Here is an 8,219-nt window from a genome sequence, read left to right on the forward strand (position 1 = left end):
TAAGCATGTGGACCTATGCAGAATGAGTATCAACCAATGGATAATGGAGTTTAATTGTTAAACAATAGCAATTTTGTCTCATGCAAGAGCCTGGCTAGTACTCCAAAGAACCGCACCACACGAGCGTTCGCAACTGCCATGTTCGGTTTGCGCGTGGCTCTTCGCCTCTTCGAGAAGACGAACAATGATGTTACTCCTACTTCTACAGTATCGAATCCACTGCTGCATGTCCGTCCACCTCGTGCGGGAGGGATAGCGTGTAGCGAAAGCTTCTACTTACTGCTCCTGCCTTTGCGTCCATGACAGGTGGGCCCAACAGGTGGTTGGCCCACCTGTCATGCAGCCAAAGGCAGGTGCAGTTAAGGCACCGGAGCTCAGTCCGCGAGGGTAAGGGCGTCGTAGTAATCAAATTTCTCGGTCTTGTACGAGTTGACGCGACACATCAAAGCACTGCACTCGATAAAAGTCATTTTACACATTTCAAATGGGCTACTTCGTATGTAGGAGTAGACATATTCTGCTTCGTATGTACTCCCTCCATTCCAAAATATAAGTCTTTTTTAGAGATTTCACTATGAACTACATACGAAACAAAATGAGTGAATCTACACTCTAAAATATGTATATATACATCCATATGTAGTTTGTAGTGGAATCCCTAAAAAGACTTACATTTAGGAATGAAGGGAGTAGTCAGTTGTTGCAATCTCTAAAAAGACTTATATTTGGAAACGGAGGAGTACAACGCATGCATGCATGCCGTGACTTTCCTTTTGATACTTGCATGTGTTGATTTGATGCACCTTGCCAAATTTTGACTATAAATTTAACTAACCAAATTTTCATGCATGTCACAAAAAATCACGGGGCTGTTTGGATTGTGACTATGTTTGTCTTATGTTGCCACATTATTTTTCCCACACTTGCCACACTTGCCTAAGCTGAGTTGCTCAAATTGTTAGACACACTTTGGCTTGCCTAAGGGAATCTTGCCACAATTTTTGTGTCTATGACATGTGGGGTTCACTGCTAATAAAAAAATTCTTGTCTTAGGTGTGGCTAATAAAAAAGACTTATATTTTGGAACGGAGGGAGTAGAAAATATAAATAATAATGCATGTTGGGGCAACCCACGTTTCCGCTAATTTTAGCCGTGGGCTTGTTCACAATTTTTACGAGGGGGTGGTTGTTCATTTAATGGAGGGACTTGTAGTACCAGACTTGAACGATAAAAAGTGCGACCTGGCACACCGTAACACCAGTTGGAACAAGCGGGCAGCTATCTCAAAAAACAATCAACAACTAAAAAAAACTGTGACCTGGCATGTAGTAGTACACAATTTTAAACGATTGTTTTGATGGAGTGAAAAAGGAAAACTACCCCACTACTTATATATAGGCCGGAGCTTCCGCGCTTGCTTGCTAGGGCTGCTCTATTCACACACTCTCATCCTCTCCAGATCTAAACAAGATAGGGGTAGTAACACTGTCTTTCTCCCTTCAAAAAACACTAGCTTTCTACCCTCACCGCTGGTTACAGATCCAGACGTATCCCCCTCCGCCGGTGAAGGGGAGGAGGGGTAGCATTTAGGCCGTCGTCGACAGCGAGGGAGGAGACCCACTGCCGGCCGCACCGTTATCTCTGGCCGAGCGCCGGCGCGGGATGTCCTCCGATCCCTTCGTTGTTGCCTGTGGGCGGATCCGGCCTCCCGCCGCCCACCTATCCACATCCCGACGACCTTCAGGTATATCTTCGTTCGAAACCGCCTTAGCTCTACTTTCCCAGCTCGCTACGTCGCTGCATGTGCATCATTTTCTACCTCTCAGCCCCTCTCGATCGGATGGTCCAACATCACCTATTTTTTCTTCTTCTATTGTTAGAGGTAAATCTACTTCATGGAGTCAAATCTTGTACTCCCTCCGTCTGAAAATACTTGTCATTGAAATAAAGTGGGGGTGGGGGAATTTAGTATGTACATCGGACTTGGTGCAAATAGGAAGGAAAGGGGATGAAAGTAGTACAGACTGGTCATCCAACCGGTCTCTTGGTCGAAAAGGCAAATATAGGGGTAACGCTGTACACAGTGGTATGACCAGGACTAGATTTGCTATCCACACATAGGAGTAGGTGGCTAGAGTGAACAAAAATGGGACCAACCCAGATATGTTTCTTGGATGTTTGTTTCTCGGGGCAACAAACTATGAATCACCACTTTATGCCCCTGTTTACGTACATGGTGCTGTACTGCTGGTGCACCCACTGTCCCATGCCCTTATACCAAATATTTAGGCTCCGGTCGGAATAAAGGGGCAGAAAACGTAGGTCTTGATGAAAATAGAGGAATAGGAAAGGAATGTAGGTATAAAACTATGGAACAGAGAACCGGAGGAAACTCTCAAGAGAATGTGTTCGAATGGACTACGGAATGTACATATTTGTTTTTTTAGAGTAGCATGCTTGGCAGTATGAGATGCTATTTGTTTATTCAGCTGCACAGTGACTACTCTTGTCCTCACCTCACGTACCACACATAGGTTGACTTTTTCATTCCGGCAAACACAGCACAACAACCTGTCTAATGCATGGCAGCGAGCGCCTGCCTCGGGCTTCCGCCCAAAAAATGAGCAGCGCGTGGATGTTTCTAATCCGATGGAATCAGTACTACCAGACCAGCTTTCCTATGAAACACTATTCACCTTTCCCATGTTCCGAACGGTTGGAAGGGAAAGAATACCGTAGGAATTGTGTTCCTACGAAAATCCTGCACCAAAGGTGTGAACCGAATGCAGCCTTAGTTGTTCTTAATATAATGTCCCTGGTAAAAATGAAGCCATGCCACTGTTTTTGCCTGTAATTGTTTGAGACTCTGACAAGTTTAGCCAAATGTTTTTGCCTGTAATTGTTTGAGACTCTGACTGTTTCCTCTGTGCCTTTTTGTGCAAACAGGGATATCCAATTCACCTGGTTGCTGTTGTGACCTTTTGGTGCACTGCACAAAACTCTTCTTAAAAGAAGTGACTTTTGTGCTGTTTAACTAGAATGTCAGATGGAACAGTTGGTTCATTTTGGTGGAACTGCACAAAGGGAGATCTGTGTTCCAATCCTCATCATCCATATTGGCGCCATAACCTTCCTTTAGGTAAGAATGATATTTAATGCATGTGTTCATCTCTATTTTCCGACTGCCATGAGAAAATAATGCTGTTTTTTACTAGTACACTTGTACTCCCTAACTGACAAAACCAATTCTGAATTAGAAGGCCAATCATGTACTTGGTTTCACCAACTAGTGAGGAGAAAGAGAAACAGAGCATGAAGAGGAAGAAGAAGAAGAATAAACAGTGCCAAGGCGATCTTGCTGGAGCCAGAGGCCTCAGTCAAGGCTATTCAAGGGCTCCAGCAACGACTACCTTACATGTGAGACGATCCTCCAGGGAGCCCTTCCACTTCTGCTATTTCACTTAATTAATTAGGAGTACTTAAGTACCACTAATTTATTACTGCCTAATTTTCCTGTTGGAGTTAAACAAATCTTTAGTAGGACCCTATGCTGAATCATGTACGTGTGAATGTTTGTCTATGGAGGTGAATCATGTGGTGGAGCAGGGAGGAAATATTATTAGTGTCATGACATAATAGTGCTATTGTTTTGCATGTCAATTTATTGCCATTGGTTCAATGAGGCAATGTTTTGCGTATTGTCCATCATGAATTTGATGCTACTGTTTGAGTAATATGCTAATGTCTTCCTATCCTTTCTCACTAAGCTAATGAAGGTTTCACCTTGTTCCTACTTGTGCAAACAAGGATCATGTTGTGCCAATCATACATTTTAGTGGAACTACACAAGACAATACAATGAACTGTATCCCAGCCAGTGCTTTAACTCTGCTGGAAGTTCTTGATAATCTTTCGATATAATCTCAGCACTGGTAAACAAGAGTGATTTCAACCATACATTTGAAGTGCACAAAAATATATACTATTGTGTAATTCCAGTGAGTGCTTTATCATCTCTTATGGGACTACATGAATAAGCTTTTTTTCTCAGGTTGGTACGGGCCTAAGGCCTTCATCCATATTAGTTTGCTGTCATCTCTATTTGTATCGTGCTACTGTCATGAGAAGCTCCTTTATCTTTGCACTTTTAAGTTTTGCAACCTATGATAAATGGCAATGCTTTGAGTGTTGAGTTGAGCTAATTGGCGCTGATTAAATAAACTAATACCTCTCTTTAATCAAGACTACTATGTTGCTAACTTTACCCATTAAAATAATGAGGGTGCTTCTATTTGTTAGTCTATGTTTCATCAACTAGTCCCACAATTACAGTAATCTCACTCTCTCAATATATGTGCCAACAGGGATGCTCGATTTTGGTGGAACTACACAAAAACTTTAGGTGCTTCATTGCCTCGACAGCTTCTGTCCTTTCCTGTCAGTCGCTAATCTCTGCTTGCTTTCTTCCTTTGCTGTCAGTCGCTTGGCTTATCTCGGATTCTAGTCAAAGGAAATAGTAATTGATATGCTACCTCACACAGGTTGGTACTGGTCTTTATCCTGATTATTGTGCTTGTCATATGTATTGGTAATTTGGTATTGTGCTACTGTTTGCCGATTTCATAAAGGAGTAATTTGGAGCCTGAACTCGCAGGCAAATCATTACATCGGGTGATTTTAGTAGAACTGCACAAAATGATCAGATGGACAGGTACTTATGCTGCTGCTATGTACTCCAAAGTTCACTCAGACAAGCATCGATGTTGACAAGAAGTGCCTATATTCATTCGAGTATCAACCGGCGTCAACCAGTTGTCAAACTCCAAGTATTAGGAGAGTGAACGCCAAAAATATTGCTTGGTGCATAGCCCAGAAAAACGCAGTCCAGTCTTTGGTCCCAACTTGTGCCTTTTGGTTATCGGCACATATGGTAGCGAACTATATGGCATGGAGTCTAAAGATTCCAGACAAGTTGGTTGACGCGTATATTCATCTGGCACTTAATCAGTCTGCACGCCAAGGATGCTCCATTTCAGTTGAACTGCACAAAAAATTTGGGTGGTTCATTTTCTCAACCGCCTCCTTTCTCGTCTGCAATATAGAATTTTGGCGAGATACATGACAAAGATGAGCCAGTAAACTAGTTGGATGAAAGTAGTGGCCAAGTTGCTCAAACCTCCCTCGGCACGAGGCCACTATTTGAGGATAAACCTACAAAATATTATTCAAGGTCGACTCCCACTTCTTTAATGCATAACATTGTCATTCCTAGACTATCGTCTGCATCCTGGTCTTGCTACCTTTGACTGTGCTACCCCGTCCTTCTCTGTTGCACGAATTCTTTAGTATGTGAGCACGACTTACATCAAGCTTTCAATATCTTGTTGCTTGTCTTGAAAGGCAACTTTGGTTCCGAGCTTGCATCTTATATATTGATCCTATAACTTGCCACTTCGTCATTCCCTTGCTTGTTGCCGTTGTTGTTTGGTTGCATCCTCTTGAAACCTCCCGACAAATGTGTCGGATCACCTTCAAAACTTTGACTTCTTCCGAGATGCCAACTATGTTCATGATGAGAATACCCTCTTTGCCCTCGATGATTTTTATTATCATCGACAACACCCTTGACTTCCTTTCATCGTGAACTTTTCCACATTATGAATACAACTTGCCCTTCAGCTACTGTTGTGTTCTGCCTTGTAGTATTACTGTCTTTACTGTCAAGAATCTTGTGGGGATTGCTCCACCTCTTAAAAATTCTCGGTAAGATGATACTTCTCACCATCACCATTCTTTCTTGGTCCCCATGTTGTCTTTAACCAGGATATCGATATGCTAACGATGTTGTTTGAGTTCTGTACTTCTAGCAACCCTATTGCTTTGAAGTTAACGATCGCTAGTTCATTCTTAGACTGTTGGTTATTGAATCGCCACTCTAAAATTGATCTTGCTACCTAAGGTCATATTCCGGGCACACCTTTCAACTAATGATTGATGGTGTATGTTTTCCTAGAGCATACAACATTATATCATTTGAATTGACAAGTGTCATCTTCTTGTTCACATTAATGTGGAAATCCATCCATTTGGAATTCTTGATGAATTGTCGCTGAGCCCATCAGTGACCTTCTCATCCCCTCCTTGGGTTAATGATGAACTATTGTTTCAGGAACCCGCTCCCATAGTTCTTTTTCCCGAGGATCTTGCAATGACATTTCATCGATTTGTGTTGCACCTTTCTTCTCAGGCATCCTAAGTCTGAGTTATCCTGACACCAATCAGATCTGAATCTTGGTCGGATATGATGGTTGGAACATATTTCCAAGAGTTATAACATTGGTCTTTATGTGACCCGGTAAGGTGATGTCGTGCCTAACACAGCTGGCTGGAGGTCCTATTGTTATAACTTCCTTTTTAGGAAGGATATCCATTCTTCCATGAGGAAATTGTAAAACTTATTCTACAAGTTGTTCCTGATGGATCCTTCGTGCATCCCAATTCAGAACCTTACTTGCTGACCATGTCAATGCTAACTCGAAGCATGTCTGTGGTACCCTAATCATCGATAAGAACATTTTGAAGCACCATGCTAAATTTCTTTATCAATTATCCAAACACCCTTGTATGGGTAATGTTATGAAATTCTTCTCACCTTACCTAAATGGTTTTCTACTTTCTATCCTGTCATGGATATCATGCTCTGCTTGTCCTTGGGAAGGATATACCCCTGAAATATGTTTTTAAACACATTTTCTTTTCCATTGTTCCGTTTAATCTGATGATCACATTTTCCTTTACATTGGTTTGTTTAACCTTTCTTGTGATCTATATGATCTAAGAGAGTAATATTATGTAAACACCTCGGTGTACAACTCTGTCAGTGAGACCCTGTTTCTACTGTTGATGACATTCCGGTAACCACCGATGGACTAGAACTTTGCCTATTGGTCCGCCTCGTTCAACGAGCAGGAAAATGGTTCTCTTCGTCCCTCACCCTTGGTACCAATGTTGTTGCCAACATTACTGGCAGGCTAACCTTTGACATGCATTGCTGTCGCGGCTGTGCAAGATGTCAGCACCCTTCCTACTTTCAACCCACATGGTGGACCCATAACCCACAAGTCCACTGGATCAAAACCCGACTCTTCTTTACAACCCGGATTCTAATGTATCCTTTGCACCTGGCGTCGTATGTGATTCACGAGCTAAGTGCTATACCATTATTCATCCTGGAATCAAACACCGTATTATTATCGTTGTTCAAACCCCCATTCCTGCTTCTGTCTAGTCATCGAATGATTGCCTACCCGTTTGAAACTTTGGTACCATCGTATATTGCACTCAATGAATTCACTGAAATACAACTCGTGTGGTACCTTGTGAATTTCCCATTGAGTTCACCGTCAGATGCCCAGCTTTGTGGAGATGCGTTCTTCCGGAGTTTTTCTCCTTGGTCGCAAAGAAAGGATGACAACTTGATCATGGTGACTTGAAGCAAAGAAATGAAGACATCAACGAAAGGGATCAACCTCTTCAAAAGGGCAGCCAAACCCAAGAAGACTCGTTAGATTTTTTGCTACCAACACCTTTCCCCCCTTACTCCACCACTTAAATCTCAAGACGAGATTTCTTGTAGTGGAGGAGAATTGTGACGCCCGGATAATCAGACTACAGTAAATCCTTGCTAATGATGCCACACCACTGGAGTTAATCTCTGGATAGTTCAAAACCGATTCAAAATCCAAATTCAAAAACAAGTCAAACAATTAAAGTTTTCAAAAGTCAAAACTAAAATGTTCTTATTGTGACAAATAATTCATGAGGTATATTGGTGGAGAAACCAAGTCTCTATAAAATGTTTGAAAGCACCAAACTAATTAAATCAGTAGCTAAAACCATTAATTAAATGTGTTTTATATTTTGTAAAGTACTAAACTACATTATTTTGGGATGTAACTTTTTGTGGTTGTGACATAGGTTGTAGCATCAATTTAGGTGCCACTTTGGTCTTTTAGTAAAACTAAAATAATTAGGAACTAAAAGAGAGGGAAAATAAATAAAAGAGAAAGAATAAAAAAAAAACTAACTAAAAAGAGAAGAGGAAAGCACCCCCCGGGCTCCGGCCTAGCAGGCCACCAGGCCGCCCGACCGGTCCACCCGGCCCAACCAACCGGCCGGCCCACCCTGCGCCTTAACCACCACTCCCCCGAAACCCTAG

The sequence above is a fragment of the Triticum aestivum genome, chromosome 3B (genome assembly GCF_018294505.1).
Source record: "Triticum aestivum cultivar Chinese Spring chromosome 3B, IWGSC CS RefSeq v2.1, whole genome shotgun sequence".
NCBI lineage: Eukaryota > Viridiplantae > Streptophyta > Magnoliopsida > Poales > Poaceae > Triticum > Triticum aestivum.